The following is a 23,118-nucleotide window of genomic DNA, read 5'->3' as shown; positions in this document are numbered from 1 at the left end:
CGGTGTGAGGGCGCAGATACTCCGGTGGAAGGGTGCAAATACTCGGATTTAAGGGTGCAGATACTCGGATGCAGGGATTTGTTGCCGCGACTGAAATGCGGCTTAGAACTGTTGTTATTATCCAAGGCAGCGCTGCAGGATCCTTTCATGATCTCTCACAAATCAACTGAAAGCCATCGGAATGTGAATACAATTTTGCGTTTCCAAAATAAAAGGGAGTGACATTCATTGTGGAAACAGTCTGGCGTCACTCACTGCAGAAATATCCATGTCAGAGTGAAGCGGCTCTCCTGCAACCTTCGGACCTTGTCTGTCAAGAAGAATTCAGATTTCGGCGAAGCCAATCACAGGTGAAATGATGGAAGATCGGCCGTGCTCAGCTGGCCATCGAAACCGGGCATTTGTTTTGCAGCCAAAACAAACATCAGAAACCAGGAAATGCGATACCATGAAGATAAAAGTTTCCCGACCGTCCCTGGGTGGGATCGAACCACCAACCTTTTGGTTAACAGCCGAACGCGCTAACCGATTGCGCCACAGAGACAGCACACATTTGCTGATGAACTCCTGATTCAACGAGCTAAAAATTCAGGTTGCACCGATCAAAATAAATTCTCTCTACTATCAGTTTACTTTTCCAAAATAAAGTGTGTGAAGTTTGCACGAGTGAAAATCTGTGCTCTATTATTCCTGAACATTAAACTCACCTTGCCATTAAACACCTGGATGTTGGAAGACTCGTCCCTCGTGGTCGAGAGGATTGATTTCTCGAGCTGTGATTCGCCATTCTCTATTCCAGTAATATTCAGGTTTGCTGAAAATGAGATGAGATGAAATGAGCAGGTCCGACGAGCAGGTCTGTGACACGACTCGGTGTTTACAAAGATGTCTCTTGCACTTACAGTGAAGCGGACGGCACTTTTCACTCTTAAACCAGTAACCATGATGTTCAGAAAAAGTGTGGCCGAGACATCCGCGATTTCAGCGCGGTAACACTGGGTCAGAGTAAAGTTCAGTTCATGCGATTGCCGAGTGGCGAGAAGGTGGATTTGGAACTCCTGTGCGGCTGCACTGCGAGTTGTCCAGATCTGCTTGGAGCGATATTCACTTCAATTCATCACTGACAGGGACAATTTGATTCCAAGATTATTTTTCTCTGCTGCTTGGTGAGATTTCAAAATTTGTAAACGACCCACACCGACCCCAAACACGTCACTTCCACTCTGACAGATGTAACGCGGTCACACTCTTCACTTCGGTGAGATGAAAGCCGGGAGCGATTTCACGGTCGAATGCAATGGCGAACAAAACTCATTCCAAGAAAGTGCAGGTCATTGAGGTGCCTTTAAATTCCTGATTGTTTGCACTGAACGTCTTCCCAAAGCGTTTAAGATTCACGTGGAGCGATTTGGGGACTTATTTTCCATCTTTGCAAAAGTTTCAACCGCAGGTCAAAATCAAAGTCGAGGGCGGAATGAGACGCCTTCCTGAAATTTGAGAACCAGGGAAGCAGACTTCAGAGCAAGGTTCTGTTTATTGAGAAAAAGCAGATACAATATTCATCCCGGAACGATCCAGAATCTGATCAGCTCGAAAAGTAACGGGTACCCCGTGATTTGAACACGCAGCCTTCTGGTGACGCAATAAGTCATGAAGATTGAAGCAGGAAGTTGAAAAGTGGGAATTGATAGATTCAGTGAGTGGGCAAAACTGCGGCAAATATAATTCAATGGGGGGTGAGCGAGATCATCCAATTTAAATCTAAGAAAGATAAATCAGAATGTTTTCTAAATGGTGAGAAACTAGGAACTGTGGAGGAGCAGAGAGATTTAGGAGTCCAAGTGCAGAAAGCGCTACCAACTAGCGTACAGGTACAGAAATTAATTAAAATGTCTAATGGACCGTCAGTACGGCCGGTTAACTCAGTTGCTTCAAGTGTGTTATAACGCCTTAATCACGGATTCGATTCTTATAATTTACTTTATTTATTTTGGCTTTTTATAACTTTTAAAATCGAAGCTTACAAAAAAATATATAAAGACAGATTCGAGGGGACAGTTTTTTGAATAACATCCATTCTCACTTTGCCCCTGGACCGGAGAAACGCGTCTTTCTTTTTATTCGGGTTTTTTTAGCAACTGACCCTGTGGTGCAATGGCGAGTGTGTTGGACTTCTACTTGTTTTGTTTGATAAGCCATTCAAAGGTTGTGGATTCGAGTTGCAACGGCGTTGGATTTTAGTTCGGGAGCTGGGAAGTGAAATTTTGCAGCAAAACCGCAACAGGATCATTAATGTCCGTCAAGGATTTGAAACTGCCCCCGACACTTCATCTTACACAAGTGGCTCCAGTCCCACCCGAATTCGTGATTCTTAAACCACTCTGAGCTGGATTGGCGAAACTCTCTCAAGAAGGAGACTCAACATCTGCTCAGACCGAAAGTCAATCTGCTCGACTTCCGGCTCTCTCAGACTGCATGTTCCTTCAGACACGTTTCTAACTGGACACATGCATCCTGCTGCCGTGGCAGCATTGGTGCTTGAGGGGTAGAATTCTTGCTTGCAGTCATTCTATTCCTGTAAAACTAGCTCCTGAAGTGCAGGATGGAAAGTATCCTGGCTGAGCGGCCTCTGGCGCTGGTTTACAGCTCCAGTTAAATCCCACGATTTGAAGATGGATCAAAGTCATAGTTTGTGTCTCTAAAACCGCAGCCTCCCTCCTGTAAACAAGTAATACTAAACATCTCATCTGCTCTTGCAACCGCATAGTCCGGAGGAACCACATGGCAATTCAGATAATTAAATGAATTTTGGAACACATCAATTGTACCTTCAACTCCGGTCGAAATGTTCACAAACAAAAGGTTTGTTTGATCTTACTGAGATTCGAATTAAAAACCCCGGCATTTCCTGAGCCTGTAACTCAAATAAGGACTGATTGCGCCGCGAGAGCCCAGTCACTCTGATCACCTGTCCCACTCTGCTGGAAAGAATCTGAAGGTGAGATTTCCTTACCTGTGGAAACGTGTCCAGTCACTGTGATGAAACTAATATCTGCACTTTCACTTTCAGCTTCTTTCACATCCTCTGCTCCATTGCACTGCAATCGGGATTTCTGTGAACAGGTCAAAATGGATATTTGCAGAAATTCTGTCAGTGGTAAAATTAGAATCGAGAAACGCACCAAACATTGAAACCAGCGATTTAAACCACGAGCTCACAGTTCCACAAAACAAGGCCTGTCTTTAAAGGTCTGTTTAATGATCGAATAAATTAATTGAAGCCATTTGACCGCATTTGCCTCGTGCTGGGGTTGTTCGCCTTAGAGTAGAGAAGGTTCAGAGGAGATTTGATTGAAGTGTTCAAAGTCATGAAGAGTTTAGATAAAGTAAACAAAGAGAAGCTGTTTTAATTGGCGGAATGGTCGGGAACCAGAGGACACAGATTTGAGGTGATTGCAAAAGAACAAAAGGCGATATGAGGAAAAACTTAATTACGCAGCGAGTAGTTCTGATCTGGAATGCGCTGCTTGAAAGGGTGGTGGAATCAGATTCAATCGTGACTTAAAAAAGGAATTTCAAGGGGAAAAATACAGAGCACCGGGAAAGGTCCGGGGAATGGGACTAATTGGATGGCTCTTATAAAAAGCCGCCACGGGCTCGATGAGCCGAATAGCCTCCTTCTGTGCTGCAACCATTCTATGATTCGATGGACAGAAGCGGTCTGAATGAATGGGCGATCGGTTGTGGGGAGCAGGGAAATTTTCGACTGGTTGTCCGGTTGTGTTACTGACGGCTCCTTGTTCTCGGATTATGGTTTTCATTTTGGCCGTTTCACTGTTTGATATGTGAGAGGTCCCCAGTTCAAATCCCAGAACCCTCCTGTTTCACTATTTCCAGTGAGGATTCACTCATTTCTTTCTCACATCTTTTCAGCGTTGCAGAAAGCAGGATTGATTTAATTCTCGAGCATATTTGAGGACAAGGGGTCGGAATGCAGCCGGTTTATCGACGCAACACACATGGAGAAAGTAAAATGTCTCACGGCGGTTTGCAGATTGAAACTGAAGGTGAATTTATCCCAATTCAGGCGATCTCAGAGGTGCAGAATAAAAATGCTCCTTAATTGGTCGGGAAAACGAACCCTGTTCCCTCGCGTGGTAAGTGCAAATTCTACCAGTGAAACAGCAACGTTTGCATGGAATCGGGCTCTCTGTGTCCAGTTGGAAACCTGTTTGAAACAACATATAATTTCACAAATCTCCTCTGAGAACCTTGCACATTCTGATTTACAGCCCTGCATTGCCAGCACTCGCTGCTTGTGATGGCCGAATGGTTAAGCCGTTACATCTAAAACTCGACAGGGTCTTTCGGTGAAACATTGGAATCCTGCTCACGGCGCTATTATTTACAGTTTTGTTCAATGCTCAAATAAATATGAACTGGAGATAACGGACCGCATTTCCTTCTCTCAGAGAGATCCTCCACCGCGGCAGAGCCTTTTAATTGGGAGCCCAATGGTCTCTTGCAAAACTTCAAGGTGCTTGAAGGAAACTTCACAATAATCCACAACTGGAGTATTGTGTCCAATTCTGGGCACCGCACTTTAGGAAGGATGTGAAGGCCTGTGGGGTGGCGCAGAAAAGATTTACTGGAACGGTTTCAGGGATGAGGGACTTCAGTTACGTGGATAGACTGGAGAAGCTGGTCTTATTCTCCTTTGGGCAGGAAGGTTGAGAGGAGATTTGATAGAAGTGTTCAAAATCATGACGGGTTTAGATAAAGTAAATAAAGAGAAACTGCTCCCGTTGGCGGAAGAGTCGAGAACGAGAGGGCACAGATTTACGGTGGTTGACAAAAGAACCAAAGGCGATATAAGGAAAAATGTTTTAAATCAGCGAGTAGTTATAATCTGGAATGCATCGCCTGAAAGGGTGGTGGAAGCAGATTTAATCGTGACTCTCTAAAAGGAATTGGATAAGTATTTGAAGGAAAAATATGAGCGGGTCTCCAGGGAAAGAACGGGGGAATGTGACGAACTGGATTGCTCTTAAAGAGAGCCGGGGAAGGCTCAATGGACCGAATGGCCTCCTTCTGTGCAGTAACGATTCTATGAATGTATGATTCCATCTCTCTCAAGCTTCATTTCAAATTCTGCTAACTTGATAATCAAGCTTTTTTTCTATACTTAGATCTCACTTTCTCTCCCTGTCTCTGTCCCTCTCTGTTTTCCCCTGATGGACTTCCCAGGCTTCGTTGAACGGCCAAAGCTCATCGAACCTGCCACACCAGCAGAGAACGGTAAAGATCGAAAGACTGAGACGGTAGGAAAAGTAAAGGACCAACCCAGATGATGAATTCGTAGCCAATGTCCACATATTGATGTCTCTTCGTCCTCATAGTGAAAACATCAGTCCTTTTAGCCAAGTATAAAAACAAAGTCTTGTATTTATAAAGCGCTTTTCACGACCTCAAGACTTCCCAAAGTGCTTTACAGCCAATGAAGTATTTTTGAAGTGTGGTCACTGTTATACTTGTGGGAGAGTGGATAATCTGCGGATGCCGAGACAGACAACAATGTAGCTTTAGAGCAATTAATTCTGCAAAGTCTCACTTGATATTACAACTCGCACATTCGAAACAAATGTGGTAAAGGGAGGCTAATATTGTTGATATGAAATATTTAATGTACGTCTTCACATTGCCGCACATCGGAATAGAAAAAGTGATCGGATGGACAGAATGGTGGCCGATCGGCTGTGGGTGGCACAGAATTCTGCATTGGTTGCACCCCTCTGTTATCAGTGGCTCGTTGGTCTTGGGGTATGATATCTCGCTTTGGGGATTTGCTGATTGTTATGTGAGAGATCCCGGACGAGCCCTGCGGTGTTACCATTTTTAGTTCAAAATCACGAATTGGCTTCTCACGTCTTGTCACCTGTGTTGTCGGCAGGATTGTCTTAATTCCAGTGCATGGAGGACAGAATGCAGAGGTTCTGTCGACAACAACAGACATGGAGAAAGGAAAATGTCACAAGATGGTGTTCAAATTGAAGCTTCATTTGAACGTATCCGAATTCACGTGACCTCATGAATGGCGAATGAAAAATGCTCCTCCATTGAGCGGTGATCGAACCCGGGCTTCCCGCGCAGAAATCAAGAATTTGATCACTGAAATAACAAAGTCCGCACAGCAGCCGGCGGTATGCGCTCAGTTCGAAACCTGTCTAAAAGAACATACAGTCTCAGAGTTCTCCTGTCATAACCTTCTTCATTCTCTTCTGCAGCCGTGTCGGATTTGTCGCTTGCAGCTGCGATGACCCAATGATTAAGAAGTAGGACTTGCAATGTGAATTGCCGACCCAGCTTCGACGCAACACACGTGGAGAATGGAAAATGTATCAAATGGTGAGCAGATTGAAGCTGAGGGCGAATGTCGCACAATTCACGCGATCGTATGAATGGAGAATGAAAATAATCCGAAACGAACCGGAAATCGAACCCCGGTTTCTCACGTGATAAATGAGAATTCTATCACCGAGACAGCAAAGTCAGCACATTAACAAGCTGTAAGTTTCCAGTTGGAAACCTATCTGAGAGAACAAAGTGTCACAGATCTCGTGTGATAACCCTACGCATTCTGATTTATAGCTGTGCATCATTGATGGTTGCAGCTGCGATGGCCGAGTGGTTAAGGCGTTGGACTTGAAATCCAATGGGGTTTCCCTGCACAGGTTCGAATCCTGTTCGCAGCGCTACTTTTTAAAGTTTGTTCAGTGTTCAATTTAATATGAACTTGAACGAACGGACCTTGTTCGCTCCCTCAGAGAGGTGCTCCATCGCCAACGACGCTTTTAACTCGGAGCCCAATGATCTCTTGCAAAATTGCAAGACACGTGAAGGAATCTCTCCCAAGCTCCATTCTAAGTTCTGCTCGTTCGCAGAACTTGACATTTATACAATTTATTTCTGTGTTTTAATCTCTCCCTGTCTCTGTCTCTTGACTTTGCCTGTTTTCTCCTGATGGACTTCTCAGGCATCGTGAACAGCGAAGAATGATGGAACCTGCAACACCAACAGAGAAGGGTAAAGATGGAAAGACTAAGACGGTAGGAAAAGAAAAGGTGCAACCCAGCTGATGAGTTCGTAATTAAAATCCACACATTTATGTTTCTTCCCCTCACAATGAAAAAATCAGCAATTTGAGTACAGTACACTTATGGTAGAGTGTATTATATGCGGATGTTGAGACCGACAATCGAACCATTGCCGTGGTGATGAAAGCGCCGAATCCTAAACAATAAACCCCAAGGAAACGCGGAAAATTCTTTGCTGCGAACAAGCAGAGCAACGCAGCCTTTCCTACTTGGCCCTTTGTAATTCAGGTCATTTTCCTGCCAGACAAACTGCTCGCACAAAATGGCATTTTCTGTTCGAAATAATATCGCGACAGAGGTGATGTTCAGGCAATGACATCACCAAGTGCAAGTAGGCATGTACATGAAATGGAAAGTGAGGTAAAATACTCCCACAAGCTGCTGATGGACATGTTTCCATTTCCAAAATTCACGCACTGAATACAGCTCCTTGGAAAACTGCAAGGCCACGCAGGTCCATCATGAATCGTTTGAAGCAACTGGCAGTTTAAAGTGGCATCTCCTGCTGCTTCTGTGGGGAGTGAGAGAGAGGCACTGTCGGTATTTACATACAGTTTGATTTTGCACAGAACTGCACAGTGAAACAGCAAATATACCGGGGCTGTGAGATGTTCTATATTATTCATATTTCGCCACAGGAATATCCGCAGTCAGAAGCTGAAAAGAAGGAGAGATGAGAGGCCTGAGAATAAACACAGAGCTGAATGAATCATGAAAGAGCGAAAGAAAAATTAATGTCATCAGTTCCACTTTGTCTCGTGCGCAATCTTGGGAGCTCCCCAATGGCCTGGTGGTGAGAATTCGGTACTCTCACCGCCGCGAGGTTCGATTCCCAGTCAGGGAATTAACTTTAAAAAGGGTTATGAACTTATTAAATTAATTACATGAAGCTAATTAAATCCTGTTCGTAGTTGAATCCCTTCTTTTAATCACCAGGAATCAATCGATTACTTTCTATTTCAGACTGAAGGCGATGTTGACGTGGTTACCGAGAGACAGTCAAAACTTTAATAAGATTTTTATGCTTTGAATGTCATGATTTTTTTTCATTTTATAGACTGCATCTTAAGAGTGGGATTAAAAACGCAGTGGAGTCGTTGTTAAATTTAACATTAACTGGCAATTGTCGCTGTTTATCACAGGAGCGCCCGAACTGGTTCTCCGATCAAGATGAAAGTAACGCAACGAGGAACATCTGATACAACACGAAAGGCATCGGGCTATGACAAAAATCCACACCGTTTTGCTTTTCCAAAATGAAGGGTGTGAAATTTATTCTCTGAACATAGGAACAGTCTGGTCTCACTCACGACAGAAATCGCCATGTCACAGCGAACCAGCTCTCCTGCTGCGAATGCGGCCTCCCTTCGGGCCTTTCGGGGGGTTGCCTGTCAAGGAGAATTGTAATTACCGTGAAGCCAATGTTCCATTCCTTTATATGATTCATGTGCCTGATTTCCGACCGCAGGGTAAATGGTAGAATATCGGCCCTGCTCAGCTGGCAATGATTCCGGTACATTTTCTTGATTCCAAAACATGCGTTGAAACCCTGGAACTTTGAGGCGATGAATCCTGAGGAAAAATAAAATAAGGGCTCGAACAATCAAACTTTCACACGAACGGATAACACCGCCGAGAACAGGTGAAGAGGTCACCTGCTAAACCAATAATTCACTGGGCTAAACTTTGAGATTGCAGCGACCAATATAACAACTGTCTGCAGTCAGTGAAAAATGAATGATTAAAGCTTGTAGGAGTGAAAATCCAACCAGCCAGTCTTCACTCTTAAACCAGCAACTATGAAGAAAAACATGCCGGAGAAATACTCGATTTCAGTGCGGCGACACTGGGCCAGAGTAAAGTTCATTCAATATAATTGCCGAGTGGCTGGAGGGTGGATTTGGAACTCCTGACCGATTGCACCACGCATTTTCTAGATCTGTTTGGATCACCAATCCCTTCAGTTCATCACTTGGAGGGACAATTCGATTCTCGGTTTCTTTTTCCTGACGATTGATGAAATTTTACAAATTGGAAGCGATCAATATCAAATGTAAAGACGCCACCGACATGATCACAGATGCAAAGCGGCCACACTCTGCTTCAATGAGATGAAAGTCAAGAGCGATTTCACGTTCGAATGCAATGGCTAACACAATTCATTCAACGAAAGTTCAGGTCGTTGAGGTGCCTTTAAAGTCCTGATTGTTTCTATTGAACTTCTTCCCAAAGCATTTGAGATTCACGTGGGACGATTTGGGGACGTTATTTTCTTTTGTGCAAAAGTTTCAACTGCAGTTCAAGATCAAAATTCCTGGGACGACAGTTGTTCGCAATTTATCGGTGCTGGGACCACTGCTGTTCACAATTTATCGGTGCTGGGCCACGGTTGTTCACAATTTATCGATGCTGGCACAACTGTTGTTCACAATATATCAGTGATAGGACCACTGTTGTTAACACTTCATCAGTGGTGGGACCACTGTTGTTCACAATTTATCGGTGCTGGGACCACTTTTGTTCAAAATTTACATTCATGATTTGGACACGGGAATCAGAAGTACAATTTCAAAATTTAGGGACGACACCTAATTGCGAGCTGTAGTTAATACAAAGAAAAATGCGAATAATAAAGGAAGACATTAGTAAATTTGCAGAATGGGCGTGTAAATGGCAAATTAATTGCAATATTTATTATATACTCCCTTGCCTTTTTGCCCCCCCCCCCCACCCCACTAAATGCATTACCTCACACTTCTTCAGATTGAATTGCATTTGCCACTTTTCTTTCCACCTGTCTGCTCTATGGATATTTTCCTGCAGTCGACAGCTTTCCTCCTCACTATCAACCACAGGAACAATTTTTGTGTCATCTGCAAATCTCTTCATCATGCCCCCTACATTTAAATCTAAATCAATGATCTGTACCACGAAAAGCAGGGACCTAGTACGAAGCCGCATGGAACCCCACTCGAAACAGCCTTCCAGTCACAAAAGCACCCGTCGACCACAACCGTTTGCTTCCTGCTCCTCAGCCAATTTTGGATTCAACTTGCCAATGTCCCTTGGATCCAATGGGCTTTTACATTTTTGACAAATCTGCCCTGTAGGACTTTGTCAAAAGCCTCGTTAAAATCCATGTTGACTACATCAATCGCGATACCCTCATCAATCCTCATTGATACCTCCTCAAATAATTCAGTTCAAACGACCATCCCTTAACAAATCCACGCTGACTGTCCTTGATTAATTCGTGCCTTTCTAAATGACGATTCATACTTCAGCTCGAGTTCAGGCCGACTGGCCTGTATTTACTCGATCTATCCCTGTCTCCCTTTTTAAACAATGGTACAACGTTAGCAATCCTCAAAACCTCCTGCACGACACCTTTTGCCAGGATGGATTGGAAAATGATGGATTGAGCCTCCGCTATTTCCTTCCTTGCTTCTGTTAACAACCTGGGATCTATTTCATCTGGGCTTGGAGATTCAGGTCGAGCGATTTGAGGACTTCTTTTTCCTCTTTGCAAACGTTTGTCCCGCAGGTCAAGATCACAAGTCTTGGTCCAAATTAGGATGTCTTCCGGCTTTGAACCTCAAATCGTGAATTATACCCCGATCCCAACGAGCCCAGAAACAAGAACGTGTCCTTAAATTAACGTGTTACAGGCACATTCTCTGAGAGGTCTGTCTGTGGAATGAAAGGGCGTTTTTGAACAGTCATTCTGTTATCCGTTTCCTCCTGAAACCTGAACAAAAACGAACACCACATTGTTATTTTGTCACTTTACTCCATAAATTAGGTAAAATAATAAACTGCATAAGGCACTACTGGGAGTTGAACCCAGGATCTTCTGTTTACTAGACAGATGCTTTAACCAACTAAGCCACAGCGCCAATTGATAACATGGTGCCCCCCACCTCCTCACTAATATCTATCAGCGACACTTCACTGTTGGGGGTTCGGGCCGTTTTGTCTCTGTCCATTTCGCTTGTCCGTTCACCTGTGCATCCCGACACTGACTGCATTTCTCGCTGAGTTTATCTTTGTGTATCCTTCAGTGAGTTGAAACATGGAGGATTATGTGTGATTGTATTTGTGACATGAAATAAATCAGGGCTTCAGACAATTCTCGCTCTGACATTGGAGAACTATTGAGCCGAACTTTACAGCGAAGTGTTGTTTATTGTGGTGCTGAAACTGAAAAAAATCGTAAGAGGAGCAAAAAGGGAAAAGGTGAAAAACTTATGAGGGAAAATGAGGACAACTCTCAAGGTTTTTACGAGTATATTCAGAGAACGAAGGGAGGCTGAGAGTAATGTGGGCCTCTAAAAGACAGATGGAGGTGATATTGTAATTGAAAATCAGGAAATGGCAGAGTTGCTAAATTTTTACTTTGCATCGGTCGTCACAGAAATGGATGAGGCTAACATACCAGAGACACGAGGAAAACTGTTAATAAATCAAGGGGATTCAGTACAAGTAAAATGATGACAATGGAGAAAATGAGGAGCCGAAAGATAGACAAATCTCCAGGACCTGATGGTTTCCACCCCAGGGATTAAAAGGAACAGGTGAGGAAATTGTACATGCTTTAGTCATGATCGATCAAAACTCTCTTGATTTAGGAATTGTTATTTAACGAAGCGCATCTTGATTGGAGGCTTCTTTTTGAGAAAGATCTCGAAGTGATAATAGAGAGACCGAAAATAAAGCTGTTTGGCAGGAGCGCTGATGCTGTCGGTTGTTCGCTGCTCTCGTGTTGCACAATTGTTAAGCGTGCGTTACTTATTTATGGCAGTATGGGCTCCAGAAATGACCAGGTTGTGAGTTCGAGCGTCTTCTAAAACAATCAAACCTTTTACTCCGAACATTTTGATCGGAGTTCAAGGTACAAATGGTATCTTCAATAACGCATCTTGTTAACAACCAGTCGTTTTTACAATACGCCCTTGTGGGACAAACGTATGGAGGTCAACAATCGACTTCTTAGTTTTCCCATGTGGGCATTTGGGTTCCTCTGGCCTACCGTCTTTCAATAGCAAGTGCCAGTTTACTTGTTCATAGGGGGAGAGGTGGCTTTTAGCGGCAGCTCATATGGCAAAGGGGCCGGTACGAGATCTTTAAATGTAAACAACCAAAAAACAATTCTTCTTTTCTTTCAGCCGATATTCATCGGTTGCAAGTTTCGTGTTGGGAAAATTTGGAAGAGAAATATTCTGCCTGGTTTCACTGTGTCACGGGTGAAATTATTCAGCTTACAGATGTTAATACGCTGAAAGGTCGGGAGGCCTTTTCCAACTCCCGTGTGGGACAAGTTCAGCCTTTGAGCCTCTGGGTAAAGTGTTATTTTTAATTGCTGCTAACGAATGACAAGACATTTCGCACAAACAAGAAGAATTGTAAACTCACGAGTTCACTGTCCATGTTTCTTACATCTTGTTCAACAGGAAAAAGGATTCTCCTCAACATGTTCCTGAGAATTTTATCAAACGGACCTCACCCTCGTTCGACGGCTGCAGGGATAATTCAGAGATCTCCCATGAATATGTACGATGGGAGCTTATGTAGTATCGAGCCTAGGTAGCTCAGTCGGTAGAGTATCAGAATTTCAAAGTGGGCAGTGAGCTGAAGGTCCAGCGTTTAACTCCCTGTCCAGGCTCGAAATTTCGGAACAGCTGGCAAGCTGTGACTTTGTTGGGGGACCTGAGATGTGTTGTCAAAGTTTCGCTGGTATCTTGTTTCCCAGGGATGGGCAGTAATGAGCCGTCTGAGGCGGTTCCCGATCAGGAATTCAACTTTACTGTATTAGTTCACTGTATTAATTTCGCAAAACTCATTAAACTCTGTGAAAAAGACGAATACTTGTTCAAATCGCCATTGATCAACCAGTAACTTTCTGTTTCCGGCTGAAAGAAATGCTAACTTTTTTATGCGTTAATTCACCAGGCAGAATTTAGGGAGTTCAGAGGGGAAGTGAAAAAGGAAATGAGAGGCAAAGAGAAATATGACTATTGACTGACGGCCAACATAAAAGGGAATCCAAAAGACTTCGACAGGCATGCAAACAGTAAACGGGTAGTAAGAGGAGGGGTGAGGCCGATTCGGCACGATAAAGGAGATCTACTCATGGAGGCAGAGGGGGTGGCCTTGGTACCAAATGAGTACTTTGTATCTGTCTTTACCAAGAAGACAGAGTCTCAGCAAAGGAAGTTATCGTTGAGATACTGGATGGTCTAAAAATTGATAAAGAAGAGGCACTTGAACGGCTGGCTGTACTTAAAGTAGATAAGCCACCACGTCCGGATGGGATGCATGCTAGGTTGCTGAGGGAAGTAAGGGTGCAAATTGCAGAGGTACTGGCCATAATCTACCAACATCCTTAGATATGTATGTGGTGCCAGAGGACTGGAAAATTGCAAAGGTTACACCCTTGTCCAAAAAAGGGTGTACGATTAAACCCAGCAACTATCGGCCAGTCAGTTTAACCTCAGTGGTGGGGAAACGTTTCGAAACGATAACCCGGGACAGAATTAACAGCCACTTGGACGAGGGTGGATTGATTAGGGAAAGGCAGCACGGATTTGTTAAAGGCAAATCGTGGTTAACTGACCTGTTAGAGTTTTTTGGTGAGGTAACAGAGAGGATAGATGAGGGCCATTTAGTTGATGTGGTGTATGTGGACTTTCAAAAGGTGTTTGATAAAGTTCCACATGGTGGGCTTATCATCAAGATTGCGGCCCATGGAATAAACGGGGCAGAAACAACATAAATGCAGAATTGACGAACAGAAGGAAACAGAGATTACTGGTGAACTGTTGTTTTTCGAAATGACGAGAGGTGTACAGTGGCGTTCCCCAGGGATCAGTGCTGGAACCACTGATTTTCTTGATACATATTAATGACTTGGACTTGAGTGCGCAGAGCACAATTTCAAAATTTGCAGATGAAACAAAACTTGGAACAGTAGTAAACAATGATAAGGATAGTGATGGACTTCAAAGGATATAGACAGGCTGGTGGCTTGGGCGGAGACGGGGCAGATGAAATTTAACGCAAAAAAAATGCGAAGTGATACATTTCGGTCGGAAAAACGAGGAGAGGCAAAATAAACTCCAGGACACAAATGTAAAAGCGGTAGAGGAACAAAGAGGGGTTTTTGTGTACAAATCGTTGAATGTGGCAGGGCAGGTTGAGAAAGCGGTTAAAAAGGATACGGGATCCTGGGCTTTATAAATTGATGTGTAGAGTACAAAAGTATAGAAATCAGGATGAAACTTTACAACACACTGGTTCGAACACAACTGAAATTTTGTGTGGGGTTCGGGACACCGCACTTCAGGAAAGATGTGAAGGCCTTCGAGGGGGTGCAGAAAAAAAATACTATCATAATTCCAGGGATAAGGGACTTTACTTACGTGAATAGACCGGAGAATCTGAGGTTGTTCTCCTTGGAACAGAGACGGTTTTGTAGAGATTTGATAGAGGTATTCAAAATCATGAAGGATCGAGGCATGGAAGATGGAGACAAACTGTTCCCATTGGCGGAAGGGTCAAGAACCAGAGGACATAGATTTAAAGTGATTGGCAAAATAACCAAAGGTGACATGAGGAAAAACTTTTTTACACAGCGAGAGGTTCGAATCTCAATGCACTGCCCGAGGGTGTGATGGAGGCCGATTCAATCATGGCCTTCAAAGGGGAGCTGGATAAGTACTTGAAAGGGAAAAAAATGCAGGGCTTCGGGGAAAGGCGGGGGAGTGATTCGAGCTGGATTGCTCTTGCAGAGAGCTAGCACGGACTCGATGGCGCGAATGGCCTCTTTCAGTGCTGTAAGCTTTCTGTGATTCAATTCTACGTGAAGGGTGCAATGCAAAGGGAACAGAGCGTGCCATAAATCGACACGACTCTGAGTATCCTCACAAGCAATGTATTTTAAGAGCAACTAATTCTGAAACGTCTTACTTGATAACTCAAGTCGTGCACTCGAAAGCAATTTGGTAAAGGGAAACTAATATTGGTGAATGGAGATAGTTGGTGCACAACTTGATATTGCTGTCCACCCGAATAGAAAACGATATTGAATGGATCGAAGTGGTCTGAAAGGATGGCCGATCGGCTGAGACGCAAACAACTTTTACACTGGCTGCACAACTAAAGTAACAGCGGCTCGTTGGTCTAGGGGTATGATTCTCGCTTAGGGAGTTTCATTGAGTGATATGCGAGAGGTCCCGGGTTCAATTCCCGGACGAGCCCGCATGTGTTTCGCCTTTTAGTGAAAAGTCACCAATTGGTTTCTCTCATCTTTTCAGTTTTGCTGTTGGGAGAACTGAATTATGTCCAGAGGATGTTTGAGCTCTTGTGGACTGAATGCCGAAGTTTCGTCGGCGCAATACACATGAAGCAAATAAAATGTCTCAAGATGATGAGGAGATTGAAACTGAATTTGGATTTTTCCCAATTCAGGCGGATATTAGATGACGGGATAGAAAGCCACATATCCAAGTTTGCCGATGACACCAAGATGGGCAGCATTGTGAGCAGTGCAGATGAAAGCATAAAATTACAGAGAGGCATTAATATAATAAATGAATGGGTAAAATTGTGGCAAATCGATATAAATTTCGTCAAGTGTGAGGTCATCCACTTTGGACCTAAAAGGATAAATCAGCGTACTTTCTAAATGGTGAAAAGCTCGAAACAGTGGAGGTCCAAAAAAGACTTAGGGGTCCATGAACACACATCATTAAAATGTCATGGACAGGTGCAAAACATAATCAAAAAGGTTAATGGAATGTTGGTCTTTATATCCAGAGGACTAGATTCAAGGGGATAGGCATTATTATACAGTTATACAAAGATCTGGTGAGACCAGACCTGGAGTATTGCCTTCAGTTCTGGGCAACGCACCTTAGGAAGGATATATTGGCTATGAAGGGAGTGCAGCGTCTATTTACCAGAATGTTGCCTGGACTCCACAGTTTAAATTACGCGGAGAGATTACGTAAACTCGCGTTTGCCTCGAATTCAGTAGATTAAGTGCTGATTTGATCGAACATTTCAAAATATTAAGGGGAACTGATGGGGTGAATAGAAAAAAAAGATTTCCGCCCGTTAGCGTGTCTCGGACTCGGGGACGCAGCCTGAATATTAGGGTCAGGACTTTCAGGAGTAAAGTTGGGAAACACCTCTGCAAGCAAAGGGAGGTAGAAGTTTGGAACTCTCTTCCACAAACGGCAGTTGATGCGAGCTCAATTGTTAATTTTAAAACTGAAATTGATAGATTTTTGTTGACCAAAGGCATTAAGGGACATGGGGCTAAGGCGATAATATGCAGTTAGGTTACATGTCAACCAGGATCTCACTGAATTGCGCATAAGGCTCGAGGGGCGAAATAGTATACTTTTGTTCTTCAGTTCCTCATTGTTACAGAATGATCCTGCATTGTATCGGGAATCGAACCAAGGTCTCCAGCGTAACAAGTAAGAATTCGACCCCAAGCACCATCAATGCGCGCGTTTGTAACAGCAGCATGTGTCCATTTGGAATCCGATCTGAACGAACATGCCGTTTACAGCTGCGGTGGCCGAGTGTTTAAAGCGTTGGACTCAAAATTCAATTGAGGTTTTCCTGCCCAGGTTTGAATTCTGCTCGCAGAGCTACTGTTGAAAGATCCCTTCAGTGCTGAAATAGATTAATTGGAGTTAATTGACCGCATTTATCTCTCTCCCAGAATGAGAGATTCTCCAGCGAGGCCGGTGCTTTTAACTTGTGTCCAATCTTCTCTTGCAAGATTTCAAGACCCAAGAAGGAATCTCTCCCAATATGTAACTTAAATTCTGCTAGTTTGCAAAACCTGACATTTATACTCTTTATTTTCTTTGCCTGCATCTCTCCATCTCTCCACGTCTCCGTCTCCTGTCTCTCTGTGTTGTCCCCAATGGACTTCTCAGGCTTCCTTGAACGGCGATGGCTGATCTAACCTGCAAAAATAGCAGAGAAGGGTAAAGAAAAAAAAGACTGAGGAAGTAGGAAAAGGAAAGGTGCAACCCAACTGATAAATTCGGAGCTAATGTTTCCACATTCATGGATCTTCGCTCTCATAGTGAATGAAAGCAGCAATTTGAGTAAAGTGTACCTATGGTGGAGTGTAAACTATGACGATGCCGAGACAGACGACAATGTCGTTTCAGAGTAATTCATTCTGTAAAGTGTTACTTGATAATACAAGTCGTACATTCAAAACAAATTTGATAAAGAGAGACTAATATTGTTGATATGAAATAATTAGTTTAGAACCTGATATTGCTCGACATCGTATATCTTACAAGAAAGCGAGTTTGGATGGCCATGGTGTTCTGAAAGGATGGCGGATCGGCTGCGTGGCAGCGAAATTTTACAGTGGCTGCACGGCTCTGTTACCAGTTGGACTTTGGATCTGATTCTCGCTCAGGGAGTTTCACTGGTTCAAATCCCAGTATGAGCCCCCTTGCGTCCCCATTTTTCGTCAAAAACCACCAATTGGCTTCTCACATCTTTGAAGTAAGTGCAGAAGGCAGGTTTGACTTATCTCCAGCCGAGCATGTTTGAACACCAGAGGACAGAATGCAAAGGGTTTGTCCACGAAAGACACGTAGACGAAATGAAGATAATCTTTCAAGAAGTTGTACAGATTGAAGCCGGCACATGAATTTATCCCAATTCAGGCGATTTCATGGGTACAGATACAAAAGGTAAAGGAAGCTGCTTTGGCCTGGAACCAAACCCCTGGTTTCCCGTCGCCAGGCGAGGGTTCTGCACTCAACCACCAATCCACACACGGCTGCAGGCTGCACGTGTAGCGTTGGATACAAGTCTGGAACATGCAGTCTGGCAGAGTTCCTGTGATAAGCCTGCGCAGTCTACAACCGCGTGCTACCTGTGGGTGACCAAACGAGTGGGTCAAGCAAGGTCTTGAAATTCACTGAGATTCGAAATCACTTCAAACCGCCACTCTAAAATGGTCAAATAAATAAGAGCTGTCGTTACCAGGCAGCGTTTACTTTTTTCAGAAATAATGTAAGAATCCAGCCCTATGTACACGTCTAAGATTTCACGGCATGCGACGAATTTCCTTTAAGCTGCCAACTAAATTCTGCTCAACCACAGAATTGGAGATTTATACTATTTTTCTTTGCATGCATCTATCTATCTCTGTCTGCGTTTCTTCACTTTCGTTGTTGATCCCTAATGGACTTATCAGGCTTCCTTCAACAGCCAGGTCTGCAAACCCGGGATGGGAAAAGGCTGTCGGTTCTTCGTCCAATTGTTGGATTTCGACGGGTTGAGTTTTGCTATTTTCCGTCTCCGTTTTCGGAAAATATAAACCGAGATGGGATTTCCCCTCCTCTGGTCCCGTCACCTGCGGATAATGGGAATGAACCCGATCTATCATCCGGTCCTAATATCTGTATTCTCATTGTTTAACAATAAAATTACGGGGTTACAGTTATTTTCAGGACACATTTTAGAAATTCAGACTTATTCGAAAACTAGAAGCACGTGGGATTAAAGGGCCGGTGGTAACGTGGGCAAGTAATAGGCTGGGGGATAGGAGGCAGAGAGGAATGGTGAACGGATGTTTTTCTGACTGGGGAGAAATATGCAGTGGAATCCCCCAGGGGTCGGTATTAGGACTATTGCTTTTCTTGTTATATATAAATGTCTTGGATGTGGGAATAGGGAATACAATTTCGAAGTTTGCGGATGATACAGAACTTGGCAACGAAGTAAATCGTGAGCAAGATAATAGCAGACTTCAGGAGGACATGGACAGACTGGTGAAATGGGCGGTCACGTGACAGATTTAACGCCGATCAGTGTGAAGTGATGCACTTTTAGAAGAAGAACATGGAGAGGCAGTATAATCTAAATGGAACAATTTATGGGGGGTTCCAAGAGCAGAGGAACCTGGGGGTTCATATTCAGAAAACAGGGCAAGTTGATAAGGCGGTTAAGAAAGCATATGGAATACTTTGCTTTGTCAATAGGGGCATTGAATACAAAAAATGGAAATCATACTAATCCTTACAAATCAGTGTTTTGGTCTCATCTGGAGTATATTGTACAGATCTGGGCACCACACTTTAGGATGAAAAGGGATTGAAGAGGATTCAGAGCAGGTTGACCTGGATGATACCAGGAATGAGGGACTTCAGTTATTTGGAGAGATTGGAGAAGCTGGGATTGTTCTCCTTGCAGCAGAGATGGTTAACGGGAGACCTAATAGAGGTACTCAAAATAATGAGGGGTTTTGAAAGAGCAAGGAGGGAGAAACTGTTTCCTCTGGCATGTGGGTTGGTAACCAGAGATCATAGATTTAAAATAATTGGGAAAAGAACTAGAGGGGAATTGAGGAGAATTTTTTTCACACAGAGGGTTGTTAAGATCAGGAACGCACTTCCTGAAAGGGTGGTGGAAGCCGATTCCATGGGATCATTCAAAAGGCAATTGGACATAATTGAAGAGGACTAATTTGCAGTGTTATGGGGAAAAATCTGGGGTGTGGGTCTAATTTGGACAGGTCTTCGAAAAAGCCGACACTGGCACGACGGCCGAATGGCCTCCTTCTGTGCTGTAAGATTCTATGATTCTATGATTACCTTCTGAATCATTACAATTGAAGCTATTCAGTGTTGAGCAACCAAGAAAATTATAACCGTGATATTCTGCTTCTCCATTCCCTTATGAATATCGCAGATTATACTGTCCAGGCGGGGGTGGGTCTGAATGGGGGATAGAGTGCGGAGCTTGGAATGGAAGCCTAGCAGAATGAACTTGGTCTCATCAGTTTTTGTTATTTTTCCGACCAGTTGCCCGAAGCAGGCGGTGAACCTTTTTCTCGAGAGAGGATCGTCATTTCAGTTCAGAAGGAAAAAGGTATCAAGAAAATCGCGTAAAACGCACACAGAATGATCCGGGACTTACAGCACATCCCTTTTAAACAGACACAGACACGGAATGATCCGGACATAAATCATAATTATGGGACATAAGTTTATCTTACGTTGACCATAAGATTTACTCATTTTACAATGACACCAATGTGCACTCTGATATTTCACGATCTCACAATCTCACAATCTCAACACCTTCCTGGAAGGAACTGTTGCTGATTTCAGCAAACAATGCAAAACCCTCCGTCTGCCGTTTCGAGAAGGATGGGACTTTCACCAGACCTTCTGGGTGGACTGAATGGGAGAAACAAAACTTAAACGCAATAACGACGAAGATGGGATTCGAACCCACGCGTGCAGAGCACAATGGATGAGCAGTCCATCGCCTTAACCTCTCGGCCACCTCGTCGCATGCGGAAACTTGCGAAACCCCCTTTATTCAAAATTAAAATTCTGGCTTTGTTGCCAATCTGAAACAAAAACTGTCAATGTGTATATCCTCAGCAGGTCAGGCAGAATCTTTCGACATCGAAACAGAGTTAACGTTTCAGGTCCATGACCATCAAATGAGTATTCCAACTCACTCAACTTGCGCCTTGTAAATGGGTGAACAGCTTTAGGGAGTTAGAAGGTGAGTCACTTGGCGCAGAATATCCAGCCTCTGACCTTCTCTTGTCGCCACAATATTTATGTAGCTGGTCCAGTTATGTTTCTGGTTAATGGTGACCACTAGTATGTTGATAGTGGGGGATTCGGCGATGTTACTAACGAATCCCCACAGAAGAGATTTACTGTAATGATTCCAGGGATGAGGGGTATAAGTTTCATGAATAGATTTGAGAAGCTGGGGTTGTTCTGCTTGGAACAGAGACGGTTCCGAGGAGATTTGATAGAGGTATTCAAAATCATGAAGGATCGAGACAGAGGAGATAGAGAGAAACTGTTCCAATTGGCGGAAGGTTCAAGGACCAGAGAACATAGATTTAAGGTGTTTGGCAAAAGAACCAAAGGTGACATGAGGAAAAACTTTTCGACACAGCGAGTGTTTCGGGTCTGGAATACACCGCCCGAGGGGGTGGTGGAGGCAGATTCAATCATGGTGTTCAATAAAGAACTGGATAAGTATTTGAAACGAAAGAGAATACAGGTCTACAGGGATAGGGTGGGGGAGTGGGTCTGTCTGGATTGCACTTGCAGAGAGCCGGCACGGACTCGATGTGCCGAATGGCCTCTTTTCGTGCTGTGACCTTTCTATGATTCTATTCTATTTGTGGGAGGCGATGCGAAGCGACCGGAGCGTGACGTAAATCGACCTGCTCATGTACATTCCCTGATAATAAATCCTTGTGTGATGCAAAGAAGAAATTCATAATTATGGTGCATATCTTTTATATTATACTGACTATAAGAGGTACTCGGTTCACCAGGGCGCCATTGTGCACATTGATTGATGCTTCACCTCGATCACCACTTGAAGTCCCAACACCTCCGTCCAAGAAACAGTTGGGTGGCAATCCAGACTTTGCTGAATTTTGCAAACAGGTTTAAACCAGCAATGCGGAAAAGCACTTCTTATCAAAGAAGGGTTTTTGGTGAGGCGGCGAAAATGGAAGGGTGCACATATTCTGGCAGCAGTGAGATTCGAACCCTCATAATTCAGAGATGGAAACCAGCATCTAAGACAGCGCAGTTATTCACGCACATGGTAAGCCATTTAGTTCGGATGACAAAGCTCATACAGCTGAAACGTTTCCTCTGGTTCTTTCACCACAGGTGCTGCCTGACCTGCTCAGCATTTTCTGTTTTCATTTTTGTGATTTCACAGTGGCTGTTTGCCTGAAAACACCCAATTTGACCCAAGGACGCAGCTCGCACTTTACTTTCCTCACGCGCTTAAAGTCTGCCGTTTCCGAACTAAATCTCCTCCACGCCGAGCTTTCAAAGGACCTTTCGCTCACGGCCAACCTCCTGTAATCGACACCTTTTCACCATTGCCGCTCTTTTCATTTCTCCTCATTCCTTTTCAATCGGACATTTCCACAGACCTATTAAGATCAAGCGGAACATTTCCGACTTTCCTGCACCGCCCAGATTGCCAAAAATGCACATTTCAGCCGTCTTTCGCAGCAATGTCGCGCCGCCCGTCTCTCCCGCACATCAACTGTTCGGGGAAAAGCGCCAACGACCATGAAAACAAAACCCAGTTCTTCAGTTAACATCCCCCGTGTCACAAGATACCCCATGGAAATTTCACGGAAAAGTATGCGCTGTCCTTCCGAATGCCAGCCCTGCTTTCTTAGAGCTTGTCTCTGGAGCAGATCGAAATGTATCGACTGGTTTCAAGGCACAAATGAACATTGATGCGAACGGGACATGTGCCCCCGAGAAACAGCGGTCGATGGAGAGCAAACTTAAAGCCGGAAGAATGTGAAAGTGAATGTTCGATTCGGCAAGGCCGCAGGAAAGTCTCAATGAAATAGACCATGATCGTCGAAGGAAGGAAAAGCTGGAAGAAGCGGCAGGTCTGAATTGTGGATCATCCAGCAGAGACACATGGAAAACAAAAACAGGATAAAGACAAAGGTGCTGGGGCAGAAAGAAAAAGCACGAAATAAGAGGAATGAAAAGAGAGTGAAAGAAAGAATGGGAGAGAGGGAGGTGAAAGAAAGAAAGAGAGAAAGAAAGATAGAAGGGAGAGAGAAAATCAAGCGTGCAATACTCACCCCGCAAACGGGCGCTGCTCCCAATCGGCTACACTTGGCCCCACAGACCCTCATCCCATTCACACCATCCTTCAATACACTGTCAATGTTGTGCAGTGAAACAGAGAGTTTAAAGGTATAAAGACACACACACCATCCTAAAATACACTTTCAATACCTGTGCAGAGAGACAGAGAGTTTAAAGATACAGAGATACTTACATACTATCCTACAGTACACATTAAACATCCGTGCTGTGAGTCAGAGAGTTTACAGGTACAGAGACACACAGCGTCCCACAATACACTTCAAATCACGTGCAGTGAG

At 43.9% G+C, this 23,118-nt stretch overlaps 5 non-coding genes across 5 annotated transcripts; 2 read left to right on the top strand and 3 right to left on the bottom strand.

Annotated features, from left to right (window-relative positions):
* Nucleotides 1–470: 470 nt before the first annotated feature.
* Nucleotides 471–544, bottom strand: trnan-guu (transfer RNA asparagine (anticodon GUU)). The gene has a single exon. It is a non-coding gene; the product is annotated as a tRNA-Asn (tRNA).
* A 6,126-nt stretch (nucleotides 545–6,670) lies between these two features.
* trnas-uga (transfer RNA serine (anticodon UGA)) lies at nucleotides 6,671–6,752 on the top strand. The gene has a single exon. It is a non-coding gene; the product is annotated as a tRNA-Ser (tRNA).
* A 4,224-nt stretch (nucleotides 6,753–10,976) lies between these two features.
* Nucleotides 10,977–11,050, bottom strand: trnat-agu (transfer RNA threonine (anticodon AGU)). Its single transcript has one exon. It is a non-coding gene; the product is annotated as a tRNA-Thr (tRNA).
* A 4,271-nt stretch (nucleotides 11,051–15,321) lies between these two features.
* On the top strand, nucleotides 15,322–15,410 carry trnap-agg (transfer RNA proline (anticodon AGG)). The gene is given in 2 exon segments: nucleotides 15,322–15,357; nucleotides 15,375–15,410. It is a non-coding gene; the product is annotated as a tRNA-Pro (tRNA).
* Nucleotides 15,411–20,416: 5,006 nt separating this feature from the next.
* Nucleotides 20,417–20,498, bottom strand: trnas-gcu (transfer RNA serine (anticodon GCU)). Its single transcript has one exon. It is a non-coding gene; the product is annotated as a tRNA-Ser (tRNA).
* Nucleotides 20,499–23,118: the final 2,620 nt, after the last annotated feature.

This window comes from Heptranchias perlo, chromosome 20 (genome assembly GCF_035084215.1).
Source record: "Heptranchias perlo isolate sHepPer1 chromosome 20, sHepPer1.hap1, whole genome shotgun sequence".
In the NCBI taxonomy this organism is placed as follows: domain Eukaryota; kingdom Metazoa; phylum Chordata; class Chondrichthyes; order Hexanchiformes; family Hexanchidae; genus Heptranchias; species Heptranchias perlo.
The sequence above is the reverse complement of the archived record's forward strand: the minus strand, read 5'-3'. Positions and strand labels throughout refer to the sequence as shown.